At 42.8% G+C, this 27,645-nt stretch overlaps 1 protein-coding gene and 1 long non-coding RNA gene across 4 annotated transcripts in view; one reads left to right on the top strand and one right to left on the bottom strand.

The window, feature by feature from the left end:
- DLGAP2 (DLG associated protein 2) overlaps positions 1 to 27,645 on the top strand; it is a 511,962-nt gene that overhangs the window by 259,872 nt on the left and 224,445 nt on the right. The window lies entirely within an intron of this gene.
- Positions 19,919 to 27,645, bottom strand: part of LOC115087966 — a 58,794-nt gene continuing 51,067 nt past the window's right edge. For all 3 annotated transcript variants that reach the window (XR_003855674.1, XR_003855675.1, XR_003855673.1), the window contains exon 4: positions 19,919 to 22,170. This is a non-coding gene — a long non-coding RNA (uncharacterized LOC115087966). The remainder of the gene's footprint in view (positions 22,171 to 27,645) is intronic.

Raw genomic sequence — 27,645 nt, 5'->3', positions numbered from 1 at the left:
GCCTCCTGCATTTTTCTATGTAGCATTATCTCAAGGCTATCCACAGTTGCCCTCAGAGAGACTACAAATTGCCATTGAAACTGCAATTTTTAATAGTGTATGGGCAAAGAATGAGAAGGAAAATTTACCCTAAAAGCAACTTTTTGAATATTACCTTATTGCAGAGATGTCTGGTGCTGTGGAGCAACATAGTACCATAGTAACATAGTAGATGACAGCAGTATAGGCTAACTGGACCACCCAGTGTGCATAGTTATTCCTGTGCATGCTATCAAGAATATATCCCGGTTGCCAGCCTTAGAGCATTACTGCCTAGTTTATCACTTCTTATTGAAGAAAGTATTTGTCATATTTCTCAACTATACTCCACCCTCCTGGATTACTGAGCATGCAAGATCATCTTTTCAGTTTACACCCCCAGCACCCACTCCTTCCTATTTCCAACCTCAAGGTCTCACAATAATCTAAAAAACTGCCAACACCTGTGCAACTGTGACCCAAATATCTAGCCTCCTAAGTCCTTGAAGTCATTCTGGATTGCTTCCCACCACTATCACCACCAACCTGCTAGTCTTGTAAAGTTAAAGTATTAGGAGTCATGTGTGCCAAAGCATTCTGATCGTTAAAGTGGGGAGTTTTACTGGATGACAGTATTTGTGTTACCATTCTATCAATATAAGCCTGTCATTCCCGTCATGAAGTGGAGGAGTAGCCTAGTGGTTAGAGCAGCAGGCTGCAAGCCAGAGAAGCCAAAGTGAAAGTCGTACTAATTCTTTTGTGATCCTGGGCAAGTCACTTCACTCTCCATTGCCTTAGTTGCAAACTTGGGCCTGGATTCACTAAGTTATGATATTTTATCGTGGAAGGGACCCAGTATCACAGGGAGGACAGTCCCATGATAATTTGTCCATCACCAACATAATATCGCAGCAATATTACCGTGTTCCTCAGACCTTGCCCCCTCACATGACAAGGGAAGGGTCTGGGTGGCGCCATTTTGGAAAATGGTGCTGACCAGACCTGGGACTAGGGGGCATCCTGGGCTCTCCAGCTGAACAATAATGATGATTTTAATGTAATGGGGGTATGGGGAGATCCAGGGTGAGTGGGTGCCACTAGCCTACTAATGTAATTTTTGAAAATTTGAGGGGTAGAGGGCGTGAGAAAGGAGGCCACTACTGGCTTATTATTCATTTGGAATGGGAGGCTGGGGGGTTGAGTGCGTAAGGAGGGGGCTGGCCAGGGTACCTTTAATCTATTATTTTACCTTTTTTTTTTTGCAGAGCGACCTCAATTGTCAGCCCCAAGGTGGGCTAGGAGGTCTAATAAGATCCTGGTTACTTTTTCTTTACATGTGGGGGGGAAGCCGTTTGGGGTTACAGTGCCCTTTAATTCTACCACAGGAGCATCGGGACCTCTGTTAGGGAAAAGGTGTGGTTAAAATAAACGTGGCTGACAAATTTGTAAATCAACCGTGTTATTTTATTTACATAGTATTAGGTATGCATGAGCTGCTTTGCAGAATTCATCCATGCAAATTCCATGCAAAGCAGCTCATCATAATAGCACTGGGTTTCTGGCCCAAACATCATGCAATATCGTGAATATTGTGCGATATTGCTGCAATAAAGCTATATTGTGTGATGTAAAGCATTTAACACATGTTATAGCCCTAATGCAGCTTGATAAATCTCACCTAAATTAGACAGATAACTGTAGAACAGCTATCTGACTGTTGTAAAGTTAGCCAGATAAACTTATTCATCTGACTTTAAGTTAGCTGAGTATTACCAAGTACATAGCCACAACGCTGAATATCTTGTCCAAGTTAGTTGGATAAGCTTATTGGCTAACTTTGGCAGCTGGATAGTGACTCAGTATGGACTTCTACATTTTTCCCCTTGACTTCCCCGAGATATATATTTCTATGAAACCTTCTTTAAGGTGCCCTGGACAGTAGCACCATAAAAGTGTTGAAAATAAATTAAATAAATGAAAGTAAAAGATGAAATCACAACTTTATAATAAAGATGATATAACCACACTGCATTTAACTGTCTAAATATTTTATTCTAAGACTCACTGAACAGTAACCTCAATGACTGATTTTATTGTAGATAGATTTATTACAGTATCATTAAAATTATTATCTAAGATAGTTAGATTTAAAAGATGAAAATGGATTGGTCTTGGTATCTCTGGCACTATACATTAAGTGTAATGTACAGTGCCAGAGATTTCTTTCCTATCCAAAGAGATTTGAGCTTGAACAGAAGATAAGTCTGGCAAGATTATCAAATTAGACAATAAATATATATCATTGGCCACTGTTCCTTTCATTCTGAAAAATGTTCTTTATTGATTAGCAATCCTGTGATTAAATGATGAAGTCCTAAAGAGGACCAACCTTTATTTCACACATGGCTTCTTTTTCATCTCTGGAATGATTTACCATATAGATTCTCTTGTCTAAATACCTGATCCTTCTGGTATTTGTTAGGTGGGAAATATCATTTTTGGCACTGTGAAACAATGGAATTCAATACAGAAAGAAATTGAAATGGTTGGGCTGTTGACAACATTTATTAATAACTTTGGTGAGATGAGAGGAAGGAATTCAAAGAACATACAAACAAAACACATTTCAAAACATTGAAAAACTACAGGGTTAAATATTTAATTAAATCAAATATATATATTCAAAATATTTTTTAAATTATTATCCAATTTTAATATCTATTTTTACCTTATTTAAAGTTATTTAGATGTATTCATTCCACACTTATTTTATAAAAATCTTTTATGTTTCCATTTAATTTTTTATCTATATTGTATTTTATGATTCACTTATATGATTTATTCTTTTAATTGATTATAAACTGTTCATGATATACTAATTGAATGACGGTATATAAAAATTAATTAATAAATACATTAATATACTTTAAAATATGTTCTGTAGAGTGGCGGTGCTGTGCACTGACTTGTGAACGACCTGGGTTTGATTCCCTGCTCAGGTCCTCTGGTTTCTCAGGCTGACTGGGACTGGGGATGTTGCAGATGCGATGTACACAGCCCTGCTGGAGGGGGGATGGATGTGTTGGGGAGAGTATCCCAACCATAGTGCAGTAGCAATATCTTGGGGCCAATAAATGTCAGGTTTGGATGGGAGCCCTAGTGCATATCCCCCTGCTGAGGATATTTGATGTAATTACTAGACTAAATGAAATGGGAAGGAGGTTATATAAATTCGGGTAAAAATCCCTTGGTAGTTGCAAATGAAAGTATATAGCACTATAAAATAATGAAGTCAGTACCAACTGAGCTAGAAGCCCAGAGGAGCAAGAGGATGCTGCTGGGCTCAAAAATTGGTATATTTGTTCTGTCTAATGTACTTAATAGGGATGTGCAGAGCAAAATTTTATGTTCATATTTTTTATGTCCGAAAGGGGGTCCCACTTGCGGCCAATATGGACATAAAAAAAATCCAATGAGTTGGGTATATGTACATATGTGCAAAAAAAAAAATTAAACCCCCTCACCCTCCTTAATCCCCCCCCCAGACTTACCACAACTCCCTGGTGATCGAGCGAGGAGTGAGGACGTCATTTCTGCAATCCTTGGCGAGAAGCATGTGACGTCGGTGGCACGTCGAGTGACGCGGCGTCACGTGATTCCCGGCTCGTTCGCGCCGGACGGCTCGTTCGGCCCAAAAAGAACTTTTGGCCAGCTTGGGGGGGCCTCCTGACCTCCTGACCCCCCCAAGCTGGCCAAAAGTTCTTTTTGGGCCGAACGAGCCGTCCGGCGCGAACGAGCCGGGAATCACGTGACGCCGGCGTCACTCGACGTGCCGCCGACGTCACATGCTTCTCGCCAAGGATTGCAGAAATGGCGTCCTCACTCCTCGCTCCATCACCAGGGAGTTGTGGTAAGTCGGGGGGGGGATTAAGGAGGGTGAGGGGGTTTATATTTTTATTTTGGCTCAACAATCGCGATTTCCCACATATCGAACATATCTATGTTCGATATGTGGGAAATCCGATCGTTTATGTCGAATCAATTTTTTAAGTAAAAAAAAAATATGAGTTGCGTTTTACTAATGCGGTCAATCCGAATGCACACCCCTAGTACTTAATATTTCCTGTCCTTTATCACTGATACATACATCACAGTCCTCAACTATATGGCTACATACCAGATCCGGGAGAGTATATAGGGCCCATGGTTTGGAAAACATAAAAAAAAAACAAAAAACTGGAAAATTAGAAGCAATTGAGAGCATAATATTTTTTCTTTTGTTTGATTTTAAGGCTTGCACAATAAAATCTCACAGATGTGCTCCAGATACTAGTCTTCAACCATCAGAAGATGGTGAAGAAAACAATATTTTAGATTTTTTAGGAACTGGGGAACATTCTGGGGAAGGGGGAGCATCTTCCTACAGAACCTTAACTAGAGTGGAATCAGGCTTCTGGCACTAACTTTTAAAAAGAAGATAGAGCAGTTTTTAAACTAGTATATGGGGGAAAACACAGGAGCAGATGTTTCAAATCAAGGTATCTTCGAAGGATACTGGCTAACCAAGTAAGTTCAAGTGACCTGACAGGTGGTTGTAAAAGCTGAAAAAGCCCAGATGTAGTTAAATACAAAACACGAAGATAGAAATGACTCCAGACTGCCTGTATCATCTGATAAAAAGCAAGTTCTGGGTACATATAAAAACAGAAATACAAATAAATCTACTTTAAAATATCAGTATGCAAATGCAAGAAGTCTAAAAAATAAGACTGGAGTGTTATAATATATCGCACTAAAGAAATATATAGACATAATGGGCCAGATTTTCAAGGATTACGCCCGTTTATCCGGCGGACTTACGCGCATAACCGGCCTTGTGCATGCCGGGCCTATTTTAAAAAGGCCCGGTGACGCGCATAAAGCCCCGGGACGTGTGTAAGTCCCGGGGCTTGCAAAACGGGGCAGGGAGGGGTGGGGTGGGAGGGGTCCAGGGCGGAGCAGGGGCAGGGTGATTGGTCCTCCTTCTTCTCACCCCATCGGGCCCAGGGGATACCACTTCCTCTTCCAGCTCCTGCAGGCAGGAAGTAGCAAGTGCAATTCCCCACAGTCCTGCATTTTTCTCTGAGCAGGGCTGATGGAGAATTAGATAGCTGCCCCCAAACCTGTGGCACTTTAGGCAGCCACCTAGTTCAAGTAGTGCTTCCACCAGTCCTGTATATTCCTGCTCTAACTCTGCCCCTAATAAAAGTAATTGATGGCAGATGAAGACCAATAGACCCATCTAGTCAGCCCAGTTGAGATTCTTTTTCTGGTTTTCTTACCAAATTTTGCAATAATCCACTCAGCCATCAAATTTAGGGGCCGATGTACTAACCCACAGAGGACTCCACTGGAATCACTCAGTAATGCAAGATATTTTTCTTGTAATATCAGACTATTTACATATTATAAGGTGAATTTTAAAAGCCTGACACACGCATCAATCAGGGGGTGCGCAAATAACTTGGGCTGGTGCGCCCCGAGCAGATTTTAAAAGCTGCCCGGATACGCGCATAACTCCCGCTGAATGCACAAATGAAAAGTTTCTAAAAGGGGTGGAGCATGGGCAGGATATGGGCGTTCTGTGATTTTAACCTGAAATTTGCGTGTAAATACTTATGCAATTCGGCGCACACCAGGGTCCCCTGCTACGAAGCTTTACTGCGGCCATGGATGCAAGTAATAAAACAAAAAAATCTAGGTAGATCAGAGGGGGTTTTAAGGGTCGAGGCTAACAGGGGGTAAGGAAGGCTATTAAACTAAGGGGGTTTGGAAGACCTATTCCTTAACTGGGCGAACTGGGAATGAACTGGGAAAACTAGTAATGGTGTTGATGCTTGTCCCTATTGCATGGTAGAAGTGGGATATGCACGCACAGGGGTGCACCACTTATAACTAAGTGCACATGTGCACGTGGCCAAGCTATTTTTATAACATATGAGCATATATGTACATATGTTATAAAATAGCTGCATCCCTGGGGGCAGGCCGACGAACACACGTACATTTAAGTTCGCGCACCGCTATGAAACTTATCATCTATGCAAATAGCTTTGTGGCAATTTTTTGTGCTACATTCCATACAAAATTGTAGACTTTATCAAAAAACACTTACAGTAGCTACACCTCCCTAAAGTATAGTTGTTTTGGCAAAAAAAAAACAACTGTTTCACATTTGAATGCAGAAAAATCAACAATGTGGAAATCGCTGAGATGATTTGCATGATCCTTAAGCTCATTATTGTTTTTCCATACTTTTAGCATTTGCATGCACAAAACACACAAAAACTAGTTACTAACATGCCTTAAAACTCATAATCACGATACTATTTGCCTTTTTTTCCCCATGTTATTGCGTTTTCAAATGCAAACACACTTTAATGCATTGGCCTCCTTTTGAGGCTTTTGTCTAAAACATCTGGCATCCCAATGCTCATTTTTATTTAGGTTTTAACAATGGCCACTCTATACCTTCTTGGAAGCCTGATGTAGCTGTGTCATTGCTGTGAGGGATATAAGCAGGTTACTCTAGTGCCTCCTTGAAAGCCTGATGCATTTGCACTTATAACCACCATGCCATGCAGGTTACTCCGGTGCTTGTCTACCAAATTGGGTAGATGACCATACAAGATCCCATGCTTAATCCAACACTCAGCCCCCACCCCACGTCTTACCACCAAACCACTACCAAATTTAGTAAGTATGTTGCCCTAACACCTTGCTTTCTAGATCCTAATGACCTTAATGAACATCACCCAGGCATCGCCAACTTGCTTGCTTACACTGACCCAGTTGGTTTCAGGAGTGTTGTAATCCACTGATTAAACTTGGTGACCCTGCATTATTATTAGGACATGTAGCTATTCTCTGCCATTTTGTTTTATCCTTATTACGTCTCACTGTGCATCAGTCTTGAGAAATCGAAGGGTGCAAATCTGTACCCCCCCCCAAACCTATTCCTGCTAATGTCATGGAATATAAGGACCATTTGGCTCATCTAGTCTACCCAAATGCACCTCGGCACAATACCATAGATCCTAGGCAATGTCTTGCTCTGCATACGTCCTTGTCACCAAGGATCCTCTATGCTTATTCCATTGCATTTTTATATTTTGTTACTATTTTTGTCTGTATCTTCTCCACTGGTAGTCCATCCATCAGTGGAAGTTCATTTCAAGTGGGCACCCCCATCTCCTCCTATCCTTCCTCCAGTACCATCTTCCCTGTCCTCCATTTTACTGCTGTTTTTTTATTACATTTATAGATACAGTAACTCTCCCAAAAACACCCAGTGCAATGTGCATCATAACGTTTATACAAAAATATAAATTAAGAGAAATACATTTAAGCTCTATAAACTCATCCTAACCAGCATCTTCTGTAAATATAGTAAATAAAACCTAGTGAAATGCTGTTTGTGACCATGCTGCTGCTGATCTATTTAGGATCCCTGAGTAGTGCATTGTCTGCATTAGAAGTACTGCTGGGTCTGCCTGGCTCTGAGCTAATAAACTCCACAGCACAGTCTGGCATCTACAATGTCAATAGGGAGCGGAAGCAGCAGGAGTGCTAATGGAGATCAAGCAAGGAAGACCTGGAGCAACTATAGGATCTGGAAGTACCAAATTGGGTAGGGCCAGCAACCAAGGGGTTACTGTTTCACAATTCCTCTGGGAGAGACTTTAAAATTTATTTATTTATTTATTTAGGATTTTTATATACCGGCAATCATGAAGACATATCTTGCTGGTTTACATAGAACAGGAGTGCATTATATACAAAAACTAGAACTGTGGTGACGGAAGGTACAGTTACATTTAACAAGGGAAGCCGAACTTGGAGAAGAAGAGAAATGAGAGAAGAGAAATAGTTAAACAATATACAAATTAAATATATATGTGATTTATGTGATTTATGTGATTAAATATATATGTGATTTATATACAAATTAAATATATATGTGATTTATTCATCGTTTTGTACTTTTTTACCAAGAGTTAAGTTGTATTTAAATGTATTGATTCACAAATCATGTCAAAAATACCTGTTTCTTCATTATGATAACACAAAATAGGTCGTCCATAAAATTACTCTTTATTAATAAGCCGTACACAAAAATGTCACACTTCAGTTAGCCTGCACATTTTAAAACAAAATTAATTTTGCTTCTGGCATAAATTGGGGGTTGCTAAAAGGCATGTATAAATGACAGCAGGTCTTTTGCCTAATCTTTAAATCTAGCCTATATTCTTTAGCCATCCTTATAATTATTTTAATATTGATTGTTATGTGTGCCGTCCACGGCAGACCTGCAGCACAGCCCCCTCACCTTTCCACATGGACTTCAGCCTCTGGTTCCTCCTCGCTGGTGGCGGTGGGCTGCCAGCTCCGTCCTAGGGCCTCCCACAGTGCCTCCGGCTCTGCCACAGTCCTCGGTGTTGCCACTGCTAGTCGGGCCTCTCTGCATGGCCTGTGGAGAGACACCACTACCCGCTCCGCGCCCATCTCTGATCCTTAAGTAGGGACCGCAGCAGGAACCTGGCCGCGGCCCTGGATGATGACGTCAACCTATTCATAGTATTTAAGCTCAGATTCCGCTCTCTAGCATTGCCTTTGCAACAAGTCTCCTCCCAGGTCTCTTTCCTGCATTCCTGGTTCCTGTTTCCTTGTTCCTGCCCAGCCTATGCTTTGGATTGACTACGCTACAGCCTATCTCCAGACCCAGACCTCTGCTTGTCCGAATAAGTATTGCTTAACTCCAGACCCAGACCTCTCTTTTCCGACTACATATTGCTTATCTCCGGATCCTGACCTTTGCTTCATCTGACTACACTCTTGACTATCTCTGTGATCAGACCTCAGCCTTGCTTGCCACTACCTCTGGATCGCTGCCAGCCCGGACTCAAGCCTTCCATTGGAAGCCTCTTCTGCCTACGCCCTGGATGTGGAATCATCAGGCTTCGGCCTACCTTTGCTCGAACGCCCTCTGTTTGCCTTCATTCCATTGGCGCCCGAGTTTCCAGGACATTATCCAGTCCGGCGTAGGACTGGATCCATCTCTCGCCTGCAATCTCTGGGCTGAACCAACTTCTCCTGCAACTACACAGAGGCCCACCTAAGTCCTGCCGGCCCTGGCACCCAAAGGCTCAACCCATGGGAAACAAGGGCTGGTATAGGTGAAGCTCCAGCAGCCTCTATTAGCCCACTCTGCCTGCCGACGGTGGAGTCTCGTAGGTCCTTACCAATGGGTTGCGTCAACCCAACCTCGACCCAAGCGTCCACCTCCGACGCAACATTGATGATGAAAAAATGATTTTGATAAAGTACACATTATCTGACCATTCTTATTTGTACAGCATTGCTTCATGTACTAAAAAAAGGCAAACGTCTTAGGCATTCCTCAAAGAATATAAACATCAAGGTTAAATTAAGTTTACCTGATATTTTTCTTTTCTTGAGTCCTGCTAGACCAGAGAGTACCTATGGGATTCCCCCTCTCCACAGCTGCTGGAGACAGAGGACACACCTCCATTCTTTATCCTTTTCATGACATCATGTCCACAGAGGTGTGGCACTGGGCAGTTGCAAATAGCCTTCTGTCAAAGTTGGAAAGGCACAATTATCCAGATTCAGTTAAAAATTAATGAAAAGTAAATAAATCATTGTGGAGAAAAGAAATCCCCTGATTGTTTCTCCGGACCATTACTTTTTTTTCTGCATGTCATTTCTAGCTTTCTCTCTATATGCAATTACATATAAAACATCTATTGAGATAAGTATACACAAAATAATTTTTGAGAGGAAGGAATGGAGTTTGGAGTTCTGTCTTCTCCCACTGGATAGGCAAGAGATAGAAAGACAAGGGAGATGGCTTGTGACTCCTACCGTACTGTAAACGGTAGGAACTGGACTGGTCTATCAGAACATAATTTAACCTTCCCTATCCTTCTGCTAGACTCAGAGCTACTACTTCCTTGGGCAGGATTCATGGGCTATTTGCTCCTGTTCCATGTCCCTGTCAAATATGGGACAAAGGGAGCCAACCACCATAAGGGCTCTTTTAGTTCCGCAGTATGGGCATCTGCAGCCCCTATTCATGCTTTCCTCAACCCTTACAGGGGGAGGGGGAGTTTTACTTTAAATAGCAGTCATGTCACATGCTGACAAAAGGGGCCGATGCAATATGAAATGCAGAAAGCGGGCAAAGACTTGGTTACCGGCGTCGGTCTTCAAAGCAGCCGGCAGATGTGGGATTTTTTTCCTTTTCCTTTTTAAAAAGTACAGAAAAGCAGTTTTTTCTGTTTTTCTGTACTTTTTTTTCATTGTGCTCAGCTATTAAGGCCTGCTCCAGGCAGGCCTTAATAGCTGAGCAATAAATGTGTGTCTGAGAAGCACATTTATTTTTTGCATTTGGAGTGAATGAGTAATAGCCTCATTCACATGCATTTGCATGTGATGAGCACTAACTCACTCACTCCGCATCGGATGCGCATTAAATAGGCGCTAATCTCCCTATTGCATTAGGGGGTGGATTAGCGCCTATTTAACCCATGTCCGCACTGTATTGCATCGGCCCCAAAAGAAGAGAAGGCAAAAGGGGGGACTGCCTAGATAATGCTAACGGATGACGAAGGACTTCATGTGCTCTCTATCTATATATACATATATTTTTTGGATCTTCGAGGCTCCACTGTACTCCATCCCCTGCCTACTAGCTCAGCAGACAAATGCTTCTAATGTCACTGCCATTGCCGGAGCTAGCACCTCGATGCAGCTTGAAGCTACGTCACCCTCCCTTTCCCCATGACCCACCAGGATGGCGGAAAGAAAACTCACTACCTTAGAAGGCAACTGTGTTAATCTCCATTCAGTAGGCTGCAAAGAAAACCCTCTCCTCTCTTTCCTTTGGAGGGACAGAGAGGGAAGGGAAGGAGATAGTAGAGGGGAAAGGGAGAACCAGACCCCATTCTAACAAAATCTGCAGTTCCCAGACTCCCAGAAGCAAATGGGAATCCCCTACAAGGGAAGCTCCTCCAGGCCCCTAGGGAAACTGGGAGCAGTGCCTAAGGGTGCTTACCGAGAGGAAGGTAGAGATCAACAAAGAAAATAACTCTCTTTTATTTGCTTGTTCTGGGAGCTGGCTACTAATGAAGGGAAGTAGCCCATAAGAACAGATGTCCCAGGAGCCAATAGTCTCAACCAGACCTAGGACTAACCAGACCTCTGGGAACTTAATAGGTACTTGTCTTCACTAGTCTGCACATCTGCTGGAGACAAAGACTATTGGCAACTGTCTAGAGTTACACCCACCTTAATGGTGGACGTGATGTCATGAAAGGGAAAAAGAATAGAAGTGTGTCATCTGTCTCTGGCAATTGTGACGAGGGGAGATCCCATAAGTATTGACTGGCCTTTCACAAAGATAAGGAATTAACCATTGCCTTGTGAATTCTATAAACATCCGTCTTCTTCTGTTATTCCCTTGCACTGGAAATATAATCCTCCTCAGCCATTTTAGGTAAAGCTATGAAAGACTATTCCACTAATAGAAACAGAAAGGAAGACCTTCTATGCTGGTACAAATCAAAGTGTCACCCCACCAAGACTGAGTTTTAAAGGTTTAGAAATTATTGCAGCAATGATAAAACCACAATTACAATGTGCAAACTTCTTCAAAACAGGTTCAATGAGAACATCAGTGAGCCTGTAATAATGTTGAAGATTTCTCAAACCCATTATGAAGAATTTTAAAATGGGTTTGAAAAGTTCTCTTTGGATTTTTAAAAACTAAGAAGCAGATTACACTGGGCTTTGAATTTATTTTATTTTAATTTTTTTGCAAAATCAAAAAACAATTTTTTTGAATCAGTTTTGACTTTTCTGATTTCTCTTTGAAATTTCCCAGTGGCTCTGGGAAAAATCTGAAAAGTCCAAATAAGTAAAACCAGGCTGACATCTACCTAGTTCAAGTTTAACCTCAAATTTAATTTATCTTTAGCCACAAAGTAATAGTGCCAAGGAAGGTATGAAGCTGGGTTCTGAATTTTTCATGCAAGATTCATTCAGGATTCTAAATATAAGATTATCTTAAAGACTTGATGCACGTCTGGACAGTAGGCTTATTGAGTTAGGCAACAAAACACACACATTGTCAAAAGCTAGCACTTGAACTACTTATCCACTTTAATAGTCATACATAAGTGCCTGTAGTTGGAAACACTCAACGTTTAATAGCTTTGAAATAATTTCACCTTCAATAAGTACTTAGGGGTATTTTCACCCCTGGCAGTTTTAGTCTCCTGGAGGTGAATAGCGGCCAAATATAAAAGTGCTACTGAATATCTGATGTCAGAAATAGTGATGTTAGGCCATGATTTTGTATGCTTTCAAACTTCTAAAAAAGAAATTTGGCTAAGCTCCTCCCCCCAATAAAAAAAAAAAATTAGGAGTGTACAGTGAACAGCGCTCATCATATGCTATGCTATCACTTTCCTCCATTCTCGCTCACAAATTGCAGCTCACTTGTATAGAGACACAGCTTTTATTTGCCTCTCTTAGGTCTCTACCATGAATATCTTTACTCTGGGTCAGAGCAGGACTCAGTTCAGCCGGCCTCCTGTATGCTCGCATAGCTCTCATCATTTCATACAGAGAAAAAAAAATGGCTTTTTAAATTTTATTTTCCTCCCACAGAAATCACGGGCACCAGGGAAGGTGTGATCAAAGAGCCATGCCTTAGCTTTTTTTCTTCAAATTAAAGTAACACAGCTGTTGTGTCAGAGGTAGACCCTTGGGCCGAGGTGGGGTTGATGCAACCCTTAGGTAAGGACCTACGGGTCCCCCCTCCCCCCGTCTGCAGGCAGAGTGGGCTGATAGACAGAGGCTGCTGAAGTACCTATACCAGCCTTCATTCCCAGACTTAGGTGGGCCTCTGTGTATAGTCGAGGTATGAGATGATTCAGCCCAGAGACAGCAGGTGAGATATGGTACAGTCTTACTCTGGACAAGGTAGTGTCCTGGAAACTCAGGTACCAATGGAACAGAGGCAGACAGAGGGCGCTCAAACAAGAGCAGGCTGAAGCCTGAGTAAACCACGTCCAGGGAGTAAGCTGGAGAGCTGTCGAAGAACAGGCTTGAATCAGGGCTGGTGGCAATCCGAAGGCAGTGGCAAGCAAGGCTGAGGTCTGATCATGGAGATAGTCAAGCAAAGTCAAACGAAGCAGAAGTCTGGGTCTGGAGATAGGCAATAGTGTGATGAGGCAAAGCAAAGGTCTGGGCTTGGAGATAGTTAATGGCATGGTCAGGCAAAGCAGAGGTCTAGGCTTTGAGAGAGTTAATGGCATGGTCAGGCAAAGCACAGTGAAGTCAGTGTAATCAATCCAAGGGATGAAGCAAGGTAGGACCAAGGAAACAGGAACCAGGAACAACGAGGAACCGGAATGCAGAAAAGAGACAAATCTCTAGGAGGCAACGAGTACTCGACCAGCGAGGAGACCTGTTGCAAAGGCAACGCTAGGGAGCGGAGCCTTCACTTAAATACTGTAGCTGAGTTGACATCCTCATCCGGGACCGCGGATAGGTTCCCGCCACAGTCCCTACTTAAACATCAATGGTGCAATGGCGTGCGCCTAGGGAGGGGTGCGGCGCGGGTAGCAGCGTCTCTCCGCGGGCCATGTGGAGAGGCCTGATGAGAAGTGGTGGCTGGGCCAGGAATGCCAGGAACTGCGGCATGGCCGGAGGCACCGGGGGAGGCCCGAGGACAGAGCTGACGGCTCACCACCGCCAACGAGAAGGAACCAGGAGCTGAAGTCAACGTAGAAAGGTGAGGGGGGCCCTGCTGCGGGTCTGCCACGGATGGCACGCATAACAGTTCAAGTCATAATGTTAGCAATAGCTTGTTCCAGATGTTTTGAACATAACAATTGAAGGCACAAAGTATCGTACAGGATATTCTAGCCAGGGGAAAGAAGACTCATTTGAGTGGATCAGAGTTCTCTAGTGGGAGTATAGGAAAAAAAGAAGTTGGGAGAAATATTCAGGGTCTTGTTTATTCACACACACATAGATTAAGCAGAAGGTTTTGAATTGTAACCTGCTTTTGACTGAGAGCCAGTGCAGGTGGTGCAGTATTGGTGTTATGTGGTCGGTTGCTTTGGCGCCAGCAAAATTCCAGCAGCTGCATTTTGTAGAAGCTGGAGGTGCTTCGCTCTGTGTTGTGGGATACTGTTAAACAGAGAATTGTTCAGCTGATGATTGACTTAAGTAACCAAATGAAATTCGGGGGAATACGAAGCCAAACAATTTTTTTTTTATTTGCGCATCCCTAGTAAAGTCTGCAAGTAAAAGATGTGCATAGACTTTACCCAATGTGTATACAGTATGTTCTTTATCACGTGAGCAATTATAAAAACAATTTATATAGAACCTTAGTTGTGTTATCAAAAACTCCATTTCTAAATGCACTGGAATGTAACATAATTCTGTATTATAATCTTTCATTGTGAAAAATATTAATTTTAATACAGTGATAACATGGAAGTCATTGCTCTTTATTATAAGTAAGGCATATGAGATCTGAACATATACACCCTAAAAGTAAAGCAGGAGATAGGAGAGACCTCAAAATACCTCTGAGGTATTACACAGGAGGTGTGTCTCTTTCAATGGAAGGAGGGGTAATGGGATGAGAGTGAAAGGAGGTAGACTGCGAAGTAATCTAAAAAAGTATTTCTTTACAGAATGGGTGGTGGATGCATGGAACAGCCTCCCAGTGGAGGAGGTAGAGATAAGGACAGTATCTGAATTCAACAAAGTATAGGTCAAGCACAGGTGATCTCTGAGGGAGGGATTGTAGAACTATGCAGTTGTATGGATGGGCAGACAAGATGGGCTGTATGGTCCTTTTCTGCCATTGTGTTTCTAGTTAAGGATAGAATGATATTTCTGTGTTAAATTATAATATTAATTATTGGCTAACATCACCAGTGAAAGGCAGTTTTCCCTAAAACTCATACACACAGTCTCATTCCTAATACCTATCCCGGTTCCAAGTGAATGCTACTAATTTTTCACAAATTCATTAAGCAGTTGCCTGATATGAGAATTGATTTGGAATAAAAGTAATCAATTAAAGAAAATCTTTCAAATTTATTTTCTAAATATAACAAGTAACTGTAGCGCTCTTAAAAAGAAATTATCCCAGAATTCCACACGGATTTAATCTCAGTGCAGCAAGCAAACAGCACACACTGAAATTAACAGTTTAACCTTTAACAACTAATCATTCCGAATGCTGTGCAATTTCCACTTATTGCTTTTTCCATATGAATTACCACAATATGGATCAAAAGCAAATGAATTTCCTAAAAAGCTATTCAGCAGAAAATAGCTGTTTTCAAAATCCTGTTCCCCACAGCATGAGTTCAGAGTATTAGAACTGCTGTCAGAAGAATCTGCCAGGAACATCTTTGTAAAATCTGAGAGCTGCAGGTTCCACTTCTAGAATATTCGGCTCTTCCTTTCATCCACCCTACATGGATAAAAATTGAGTATCGATTGTAATTACATAATAATAATGCAAAACCAGTCTCCAAGGCAATTTGATACCTCAGAATAAGAGACACTGTAAATATGGCACTGACATACATCAGATAAACCATTTTGAAGTATCCCAGCTATTTGTTTTCAGAGAAAAAAAAACCCAGTTGAAAAAAATAAAAAAAACCATCTTTTCAAAACAGACACATGCTGTATTCTATGTTAAATTCCCAATTTGCTAACACAGTACATGACCAATATAATTGCTAGAACTAGTGTTACAATGCAGATTAAATCCTGCCACAAAAGAGAATCCCAGAGAGAATGAAATAAAGATCCTTTCAAAAGGGGGAGGGGGTGATTGTTAAACTGTGGCCAACGAGGTTACTTTGGAGAATAATTTTGGAGTTTAAAACTAGTCTGCTTGACAGAGTAATTATGTGAATGCTAATTAGCTTGTTCCATACGCATTTTACAGAGAGCTCTTTGAATGGCATGATGTATAATGTGGCAATTTGCCTACAGGAGATCTAAAAAAACTGCTGGAAATCTTTTTTAAATTAAAATGTTAAAATATCTGACCTTGGGTTACTATTGTAGTTTGGCAGTAGCTTAGTGGATCCAGCCAGGCTCTGGTTGGGTAGAACACAAACAGAGAAACTAAGGATAGATAAAGAACTCCAGGTACACGCAGACTGTTCTTGATCTCTGGCTTGGCTTCCATTTTCACACAACTAGTGATGGTCTATGCTTATCCCAAGTCTTCTTGAATTCCAATGCCATTTTTATTTTATTTATTTGGATTTATTTGGCTTTTTGAATAAGAAATTCACCCAACATATTAAGGGCCGGATTTTAAAAGCCCTACGCGCACCGGGCCTATTTTCAAAATGCCCGGCGACGCACGTAAAGCCTCGGGACGCATGTAAGTCCCAGGGCTTGCAAAAAGAGGTGGTCTGGGGCAGGGAGGGGGTGGAGCGGGATGGTCCGGGGCGGGGGCATGACCAGAGGCCTCTGCACGGCCGCTATGCCAGGGATCTCGCGCCGGCAGTCAGCCGGCCCCGCACAAGTAAGTTTTGTAACAAAAGAAAAATCGTCAAAAAGGTAGGGGGGGAAAGGGCGGGGGAGGTAGGGGAAGGGAAGGTGGGATGGGGGGTAGGGTACGGGGGAAGGCATCGCGGTTCGGCGCATGCAAGGTGCACAATTGTGCACCCCCTTGTGCGTGCCAACCCCTGATTTTATAACATGCACACGCCTGCATGCATATGTTATAAAATCGCATGTCCATGTGTGCGCCTGGGTAGTGCGCGCACATGGCTTAAAATCTACCCCCAAATTGATAACATACACTGCCCCCCACAGAGAGGTCATCCCATGGTCATAGAGGTCACACCACCTTTTCTATGAAGAAATACAGAGTAACATAGTATTGATGGCAGAAAAAGACCAAATGGTCCATCCAGTCTGCCCAGCACGTTTCTTATGTTAGTACCTGCCGCCCCATACAGGTTACCCCCAGGCCTTATATTAAGGGTGGTAATATTAACATTCGAAAGCAAGCACTGTCAACCCCATAATAAAATTACTGATATCAACATTTTTACAGGGTGAGCAGCCTTCTTAGTAATTCAGACAATGCTACTTGAATGTGCTTTGCTTTATGACTTAGCTATAGAAGCAGTCCTGCGTTTTTCCCCTAATATCTGCGTATCAGGACCAGACCGTAAAAGTCAGGTCCCAACATTGGCTGTCTTCAGAATCCAATTTCCCATTTTTAAATCATATACATCTTCTAGTCTTATTTCATGACTCTTTAGTTTAGATTTGCCTTTCCAATTAAAGAAAATGCTTACCTCTTGAGCATTATTTATACCCTCTAGATTTTTGAATGGGCAGAGAAAAAAAAGCCTCAAACCAGGATGAGGATGAATATTTAGTGTGGGCTGAGCTCTTTTGGCAAGAGATGACACTCAGATAAGACTTCTCCATCAATCCTTTTTCAGTTATATTGTTCATCATTCTTAGGTGTCAGGTTATGGCAACCAGACACACAGTTCTTAGTAATTGATGCAAGCACTTTTATTTACAAAGCTACACAAAGCAAGGGTTCCTTTTACCTTCAATTTAAATGTAGCACTAACTTCAGTAAGGTAATCTACTACTCACTGCATTTCAGTGCAGGCCAGATTATACTAGATTACTTCACTGGTATTCCAGTGCAAATTCAGAGCACAACCTGAGTCACTGGAGCTTTACCTCCAAACGTCCATGATGCAGCCCTCAGCCAACAAGTTGCCAGAACACTAGAGCTTTCCCAGCAACTCCCTTCATGAACCCTTGATGACCAATCCGGATCCTCAGGGGTGGGGCCATGACTCAGACTAACAGTGATCTGAGCTGCCTCAATTTTAGCCAGGGGTGGGCAATACCAGTCCTCGAAGGCTGCAAACTAGTTGGGTTTTCAGGACATCCCCTAATGAATATGCATGGGAGGGAGCTGCATGCATACTACCTCAGTTGTCTGCAAATCGCTGCCATGCATATTCATTAGGGATATCCTAAAAAGTGTGGGTAAAGGGGAGCCAGTTGATATAGTACAACTTTGGTCCTCGATTGCCCTCAAACAGGTCAGATTTTCAGGATACCTATAATGAATACGCATGCACTGCCTCCATTGTATGCAAATATATCTCATGGATATTCATGCAAAACTCGAGAAACGGAGTTGCCTATTCCAGGTATAGTGTTTTTGGAGTTGCGGAAAGCATTGGATAAAGTCCCACATGAGAGACTCCCCAGGAAATTAAAAAGCCATGGGTTAGGAGGCAGTGTGCTATTTTGGATTTGTAACTGGTTAAAAAGACAAGAAGCATAGAAGAGGACTAAATGGTCAGTTTTCCAAATGGAGTAAAGTCAGTAGTGGCGTGCCTCAGGGATCTGTACTGGGAACTGTGCTTCTTTATGTATTCATAAATGGTATGGAAAAGAAAGCAATGAGTAAGGTGATCACATTTTCAAATAACACAAATGTATTCAAATTTGTTAAAACTGCATCACATTGTGAGGAATTGCATAAGGACCTTGTGAGGCAGGAGACTGAACATCTAAATGGCAGATTAAACTTAATGTGGAAAAGATACACATAGGGAAAAAATAATCTCAACTACAGGTACACATGCATGGGTTCCTTATTAGGAGTCACCACCCAGGAAAAACACCTCCGAGTCCTTGTGGACAATATCCAAAACTCCTCAGCCCAGTGTGTGGTGGCAGTCAAAAAAGCAAATAGAATGTTAGGAATTATTTGGAAATGATTAGAGAATAAACCCGAGAATATCACAATACCTCTGAATCAATTAATGGTGAAACTGTATCTTGAGTATTGGGTGCAGTTATGGGTTACCACATCTCAAAACAGATATAGTGGAATTAGAAAAAGTACAGTATTTTACCACATATGAAGTCACTGTTCTTGAATTATTTCAGCCAATTTCAGCAGGCTTCTCTCACCTTTCTTAAGGTCAGTTGACAAAGTGTATTGACATTCAGCATCGACTAAACTACAGTCTGGCTGAAAGTCAGGCTTTATACAGGAACGTCAGAGAGATATTTGAAGCTAAAGAGGCAGCCCCCATTTTCTTGGAGAAAGGTCACGGGTAGATAAAAAGTTGCATGCTGCAAAGAGGCTAATTTATTCTTAACGTTAGCCATAGACACAATATGGAGAGAAAAGTTAATCAAACTAGTTTAGAAAGCATTTGCTGAATGATGTTTGACTTTCCAACCTCACTGTACAGTTTACTAAGGATTATGTGTTAGATACTCAAACATTAATTCAGCAAAATTTGTGATCTGTATGAATGATGGGATAGCTAGAAGCCTCCAGCCTGTCACACTAGTTTAGATTCTACAAGGGATAATCAGTTCTGTTCCGTGCAAATGTAGGCCGATGAATGAATGTTTTGCACATCTTCTAATTTGGGGGGTCATTTACTAAGAGGATCGCACGCGATACCAAGATGGGGGCGGAGTCGGGGCGGCATCAGCCCCAGAAGAGGAGGAGTCGGGGCGGCACCGGGGTTGACGCCACAAAGACTGCGCCGACAGCGAAAGGTAAGCACCTTTATCGCTGTCAATTTATGGTGTAGTTATTTGGCGCAACGCCGGCAGCGATCGCACCGCGGAGATGCGATCGCTGCCGGCTATTGCAGGACCGCCCCTCCCCCCATCCCCCCTGAATTCACTATGCCTTGCGGCATTAGTAAATCCAGCCCTTAGTGGAAGAGAAGCTGTAGCGAACAGTACTTTGTGGAATTTTGAGGGAATAGCTTTGATTTCTATGAAAATGTATCTTAATATTCAATCCTGCTTCTATTCTATTCTATTTTGCTGCCTTCTACCCCAAAAAGGGGGATCCAAAGCAGTTTACATCATAAGAACAACATTACTGTAGCATAATAAAACAAACACAGATACAAATAATTAGATATCCCATGTTTGATGCATTATTCCAGATTATATCCAGCTCAACAGACATGATGCCATTGTATTCAGCAGAAATTACATCCACAAGATGCATTCTTTCAAGTAAAGCCACAGAACTGCTCCCTCCAAACACTTCCATCCAGCAGGTACATAGGCAATGGCATCAGACAGGCAACACAGTTACAAACATTGGTTTATATCACAGAAAGATACCGTGCATCGAGGCTACCACCACTAAACAAAACATGGCAGCAGAACTGTAGATTATATGAGCGGTAATGCTAAATGATTTTCTGTCTAGAAAAAATATTGTAGCTGAAATCTCCTTCTAATGAACAGCTCCCATCATTAGACATGAAAGTAAATTGGGGTCAGTGTCTGAATGCATCAGATGTGCTAGGGCAGGTTTTTTTACCCCATGATTGTTGTGAGTCCTTCTCGTCTTCTGTATTTGGATCTTGCTTGCCAAAACCACCACAACAACAACAATGGGCAATTGTTTATTTTGGGCAGGGTTTGTCTTAGAATTGCAATTTTGTTTGGTGCATCTCTTGTTTCTAATGATAAAATGTGAGCACAGCATAAGTAGCTGAAATGCAGCTTACCTTCAGCTGTCAGCTTACTACAAATTTCCTGAAAGTACAAAACAGTTATGTTCTATGTGGTATGCTTTGAATGTACACACTGTGCCAAAATGCCACCATGAAATGCATCCTTTCTTCAATTTAGATTTGTAATTGGTGATCGTCAAGACCTGCTGTAACTCTCATAGCTGAAGGGTACTTCCATTGAAGTCAAAAGTCATCCTAAGTTATCAGAATACGTTGTGGTAAGGAATGACCATTGCTAGAAATGTGCTCTGGAAACTAAAGGCACTCAGCAAGAGAAATGAACCTGTACCGACCTTAGCTTGTCTGTGGCCTTGAATTGTCTTTACTGTAATATGTTAACATTTAAAAAGTTGTAGACATCCCAATGTAAAAAAATCTAAATGAGAATAAAACTATAAATGGGCGCTAGGAATAACTGCTCCTTTTTCACTTACATCTTTGAAAAACCTTCCTGAAGTACGAGCCCGTGAAGCGTGCGGCTGGGCCATCCAGCAGAGAGCTGGCACGGTGGATGTTTTTGAATTATTGATCTCTGCCACATGACGAGAACCTGTCTGAATAAAAGGCACTCTGAAAGTCCACACTGTGATGATAATGAAGATGCTGATGATTACTGATAGCAATAAACCAATAGATTTATTGATGAGGTAGAATTAGGCTCGTCTGATTTTTTTTTAGACCCATCCAAAACAAAATGGAAAGAATATGATAGAAGGATGAAGCATGGCTGGGTAACTTAAGACAAAATTACCAAGAGACAGAGATTTAATCAAAGGCAGCGCCCCGTTTTTTCTCTCCATTTTCTATGTGCAAATCAGCAAGAGTGTATTCACAGTATTGGTGCAGAGGTGATCGTGCTTTTCTTTAAATGCATTGACATTGCTCACACTTACATTTCTGGCAGTATCTCACTCCAGCAAGGTCTCAGAAAAGATGAAGAGCCTGGAAAAAGGCCATCTCATTTGGGTTACACACATACAATTTTTCTGGAGACATCTGCACTGCCTAGCATGATTTGCTACTAAGTTCATGAAAAGGACATCATATATATTTATCAATTTAACAGATATCCAAGTATAATTAAATACTGCCTAGCCTATTCTTTTAGCAGAAGAAAAGAAAAAGAAAATATTTGTTTTCCTTCAAAGATGCAAGTCTGGTGGAGAAGCAAATAAATCATTCAGTTGTATTTCTCTACTTAAGTAGTTGATCATATTAAAATAGATCATGTGAACATAACCACGAGCTAATTTGTGACACGGTTATAGCACCATATGCTGTAGTGCCGTACATCCACGTTTTAGGATCCTATCCATTGAGCCAGTAGTGTTTGGGCAGAGCATGGAGGGGAGAGAGTCTGTGGTCTAAGGGAAAGGGGAAGTGGCTGCCATTGTCGATGTGAATCTTGATGGGAGGAGCCCTGAGAGGGTTGGTCTAGTGCTTGGTCAACAAGGAAGTCCATGCTGTCCAGGCAGTTATCCTGAGGAAGAAGAGACAGAGTGAAAATTAGAGACACTAAAATCAATTCTGTGATCAGTTTAGGTCATCCATGTTATTATAGTAACACAAAATAAATGTTTTTTATAATTAAAATCATCATATTGCTTCCCAATCAGCATATATGTTCCCAGTCGTATGCAAAGCTTTAATGCATGATCAGAACTCCTAGGAGTCCAGAGGCAATATAGATGTATTCATTAATGTATAATACAGGCTGTATATTTTGCACAGCATACAATACCAAGGAGCTTCTACTGATTCTTTCTTCTCTGTTTTATTATTTTCAAAAGAAGGGAGAGATAAGCAGACCAAAACATATGAGACATGAATGGCAGTTCTGCACTTATAATGCAGTCAGATTGCTCCTCTGCCTGCTATATCCAAAAGATGATCATTCATACTAGATACATGAGATTGTGACAGCTTTATAAATATTGATGTTTCTGTGAATTTAGCAAACAATGTATTTGTCAGATAAGTATGGTTACTGATAAGCTCCAGCCTGTTTCTTTACAAAACCCTGTGCAAAAACACTGGGAGCCCAGTTTTTGATAGTTCACTTCCGTCACCAAATGCACGCATAAGGGGGTCTACAGAGATTTATGTAAGTATTTTAAAAGCTATGTGGCAGGAGCCATGCAGGTTTTAAAATGCGCACATCTCTGTCTATGTGCATACCTATGGAGGTGGCAAAACACGTCTACTTGTTTACGTGAAAATTTACACACATAATTTTTGTAAGACATGCACGTATATTTCCACCCAGATATTGTTGACAGGTGTGCTGGGTGTGGGCACATCAGCAAAATGACGTCCTCCTACTCACCAGCCTAGCTTTGCAGGTGGGAGACATCAGAAGACTTGACTCCTATTTATTGAGCATGAGGGTGAGCTCTTCCCCGCCTCTCGGGTGTGCAGGAACCTGCAGACTATGAATGCTGCCTGGAAGGCCCTGAGAAGGCAGTATAATTGCCCAGCATACCACCACCACCATAGGGTAAGTGCCTAGAGGAAAACAGATGTGAAGTGCTACTCCTTAGGTTAGGGAAAGGTAGGTGTTGCTGTATAGCTAAGTGGGGTGGGCAGTCTGAAGGCATGATGTAGTGCACAGCTGGGAATGAAAAAGTTTACCAGAGGTTTCTGCCACTTGGGCACACACTGCCAGGCAGCTGGGTGAGATGCAAAGCAGTGGGAACAATTCAGCTCATGGGCAGAATTGGGGGGGGGGGGGGGTTAATGGAAGTGCATGGATGTCCCCAAATACAAGAGAAGAGCTTACGTTAAGAATTCAAAGTCTGTTCCCAAAAGATGGAGCTAGGCACACAGTATTCACAGATGCCTAAAAGGCTAGGAAAGTGCCAATCCAAGAGTGGTGAAGGCTTAATTGGCACTCAAGGTTAACATGCAATAATGTATGACGCTAATGTTGCACCTCTCATCTACACTGGATCTTAGCCAAAAAGCTGAGAAGCGTATATCTTCCTGTCTCTCTAGCTGTCTACAGAGTAAGGTCCAGGAGCTGCATCACAAGGAAGGGGAGAGGCTGGAATGGCTCTGCTTCCAGCAGTATGTGGCCAAAGGTAAGGACACCTAACTCATATCTGCCAAGTGTCATCAATCAATGTGAAGGGTGCCTCACACAGCCACTGCTGCCCTTCTAGGCGTTCATCTCTGGCCAAAGCATCGGCTAGCACTTTCTCCGCAGTCATGTGTTGGGAACTCAAACCTTAACCATACTTTTTCCTTAAAGGATATGAAGGCAAAAACAAAGAGTTGGGAGGTCATTCTTTGCCAGCCACTGTCCAACTCACTGCTTGCAACTCTAGCCTACTGGGACTACTGATTTCTGCATGTTCATGTTTTTTCCCCCACTGCCACTGACTTTGATTCCTAAGTGGCATAACCATCACCATACACACAAAGGAATCAGAGCCAACAATCCTAGTACAGGTCCTCCACAGGGCCCAGCAACTAGGCTCTAGCACTATGCTGTCCCTGCCTGCCTTATGCCAGCCTCATTTCAGACCTCTAGTTGGATTCAACTGTGCAACTTGTCATCACAGCGTGGAACCCCACTGTGTGCTTCACATCCCCTGGCCACAAACCTTCCCCTTAAAGAAACCCCCACTGACCCTTAACTCACATCTTATTGCCACCTCCAGCTCTCACAGCTTTTTGCACCATCTTCTCCCTTAACCCACGCATTGTCCTCATTTTACAGGGAACCCCAGTGAAGAGGAGGAGGAAGAAGAGCAACAGCAGCAGGAGGAGGATGAGCAGGCAGAGGAAATCCTCATGGCCACTCCCGCCGAGGCAGCAGCAGCAGCCACCGGCCCCTTGCCAGTATCAAACATCCCCTCCCCTCCCCCCCCCCCCACCCCCAAGCCCTAGGCCTTTCAGGGAGCCAATGCCATTGCACCCCCAGAGGCAGTGCTTCCTGATGCCACAGTGCCGCCCCCATTTTTGGTTGTCATTCCCCCCATAGGGGCCATCTACTGGTCCAAAGGGCCCCCTTCGGAAGGGGAGAAGCACCAGCATTCATGGCCACAATGTCATCCAGACTCACCATACATCTCTGCAGCTGCTTTGGTGCTGGAGCTGGCCCAGGAAGCTTGAGGGTGTGTCTCAAGTAAGCCTGAACGAGAATGTGTCAGGCATGTGGAAGGAACTGAGAAGACTGACTGCGCTTGACGAGCAGTTGGCTGAGAGCCAGCAGCAGATGGTAGCAACTCTGGGACTCATGAGCATGTTGCAACGGCCAGTACGACGGAGCCCTCTATGTGCATCAGGGCTTATGCTTCAAGCCGCAATGTTTTTTTTCACGGGAGAGATCCCAGTATCGCGGAGGGAGTGTCACCACAATAAAAGGGCCCCACCCACCAAAAAGCATCATGACTGGATGACACATTCTTTTGTCTTGCGGTCAAACACTGTGGGATAGAAGAATGCAGCAACCGGCCTTTTAATGTGATGGCAACTCCGATCCTACAGTACTGCCATCGCTTTAAATGACTGCTGGCCACCAAAAAAATAAAATCCTGGAAAAATAGGGAAGTTGAGCAAGGGGCAATGCTAACCCCCATGTCAACCCAAGGCCACCAGTTGAGGAGGCCCTAACACCCCTAATGTGTAGAAAATATAAAAATGTAGGTTCCCCACCCCCTCTGCCCCCAAAAACCATCATGACCCCATCCCCCCCCCCGAACTTAAAAAATATTGTCCCAGACTCCTTCTGATACATTCACCCCACCCCCCCAAGTTGACAATGGGGTCTCGGTCCCCCCTTCCTATACCCACCCCCAAGTCATAAAACAAATTTAGGGTCCAGGCCCCCACCCCAACCTCCCTCACAGAACCCTCCCCCATCCATAAACTCCCCTCCTGCACACCCCCAAACCTTAATTTAAGATCAGACTCCAACATTGGGATTGGGTTACCAATCCAAAATGGTGCTAACCTGACCTTGCCCCATCTCAATCGGCCGTGATAAGATATTTATATCAAATTGACTAGTAATGACCTTCTTTGCATGCATTTGCATTATTCATGCATGCAAATTGCATGCCAAAACGGTCAAAATGTCATGTATATTGTGCGATATGCAATATACCTAACTGGCAACCACTGAACGCGGCTGGATATTCAGATGCCACCACGTAGCCGAATAATTTGGAATACATCTGGCTAAGTGGCACTGCATATTGGAGCCTCTGTAATTTGTTTAAATCTTCAGAGACCTGGTTTTTGTTTTTATGCTTACTTCCATGTCACCTCTTACTCTACCCCCTTTTAGGGCCCATTCCTACACACACACACACTAACATACAGATATATGCTGGAGAATTCCTGCTTTATCATGGCAGGTCTCCATCCCAGGCTCTTTTGGAAATTGCTTCCTTTCCTCCATTGGGAACAGGGGGAAGGTGCAGGCCTCTACTGCACCCAATGCTACATCTTTTCCACAGATAGAAGTTCCATTGCATAAGATTCGCTGACAAGCCAGGCCAAATGACAACTAGCAGCTGAGCAATCTGCTCTTATCACCACATCACTGTCACATTAAGGAAGCATGCACGGAGTTTTAAGCTGCATTTGCTCATCAATTGGCCTTTATGAAAGCTTCTCTGTTATGCCTTCAATGCTTTCCTAAGCCCTAAACCTACCAGGAAACAGAGGTAAATTAAACTTTCTTCATGACCTTGAACCCTTATGGAATCCCACTTCCAACAAACAGAGATGGCACACATCATTAGGCAGGGTATATATTACTACCTTTATAATCATCATACAGATGTAACACATGAAGGCTTACAAAATGTGGATTCCTCTCACCCTTCAGTGCATCAACAACTGGATCATTAGCATTTCACTGAACTTTTTCCTGCTGATGCCTAATCCACCTGTAGCCTCGCTTCTGCAAAGCCCCCCAGGGTTTGTTTTATGTTCTGTCCATATTCCTCCTAGGTCTTACCTGTTCTAAGTCCAAGAGAGTCTGCTGCTAAGCCAAGTACTCTGAGGCTGGCCTATTGGTCCTAAAATATAACAAATCCAAAGTGCAACCAGCACACAATTGCATGGAAACAGACTACAATAGTGGCTTATCACATCCTAGACAACACATTGTGGGAAACCAGGGGTGTCATATAGTAGTGCAGATAGGTGCTATGTTCTTCAAAAGCACTCTGCCACATTATAATCATCCACCCTATCTCTGAAATGCTGGTGCAATAATGGCAAACAAGTGGTAATAAATGCTACGTTTATACCTAGTTTGCAAAGCCTAGGAACAACTTGTGATCACAACAACTGTTATTCAGGCCCAAGAGAAACACATAAGACACGTCTACTAACTCAGTGTTGCAAACTAGTTAGATGCTAGCTCTCTGCAGGTAGGTTCAAAGCAAACATCCTGTTCATCCAAAATCTCTTTCAGAACAGATGAGGTACAGAGACCTCTGCATCCACAGATTGTCTGATGGCCCAAAGTAATCATCAAGATAAGGTAAACCAGCCAGCTATCTAAGCCAACAGGCAAAGTGGAGGCTCAAGTAGCCTGTTACCCAACAGCTGTGTCTCTTCTTACTATTGACTAACTTTAAACATGAGGAGGTTCACTTAGAGGATGCATATTCTAAGGTATGCAGGATCTAAGTTTCCCCACCCATACATAGGCAGCTGGTGTGATCCTAAGAAAGTGATTTACCTTGGTCAGCTACCACACACATTGCATACAAGTCCTTTACAACATCACACATCTGGAGTGAAAATTAGGAGCATGGCAAACATAAGGCAGCACTTTATAGTCCAAATGGACCCAGCTGCAGGGCTGTAGCAGCTGGCACTGTGGCTGTAGGGCAGGCTCCAGGTTAGGCCACAGGCCCATGGAACAGGCCGCAGATTAGGCCATGGGTCTACAGGGCAGGCCATGGACTGGGCTAAAGGGCCCACTGAGATT

Source organism: Rhinatrema bivittatum, chromosome 3 (assembly GCF_901001135.1).
Source record: "Rhinatrema bivittatum chromosome 3, aRhiBiv1.1, whole genome shotgun sequence".
Lineage (NCBI taxonomy): Eukaryota > Metazoa > Chordata > Amphibia > Gymnophiona > Rhinatrematidae > Rhinatrema > Rhinatrema bivittatum.
Note: the sequence above shows the minus strand (reverse complement) of the source record. Positions and strands in the feature narration are given on the sequence as shown.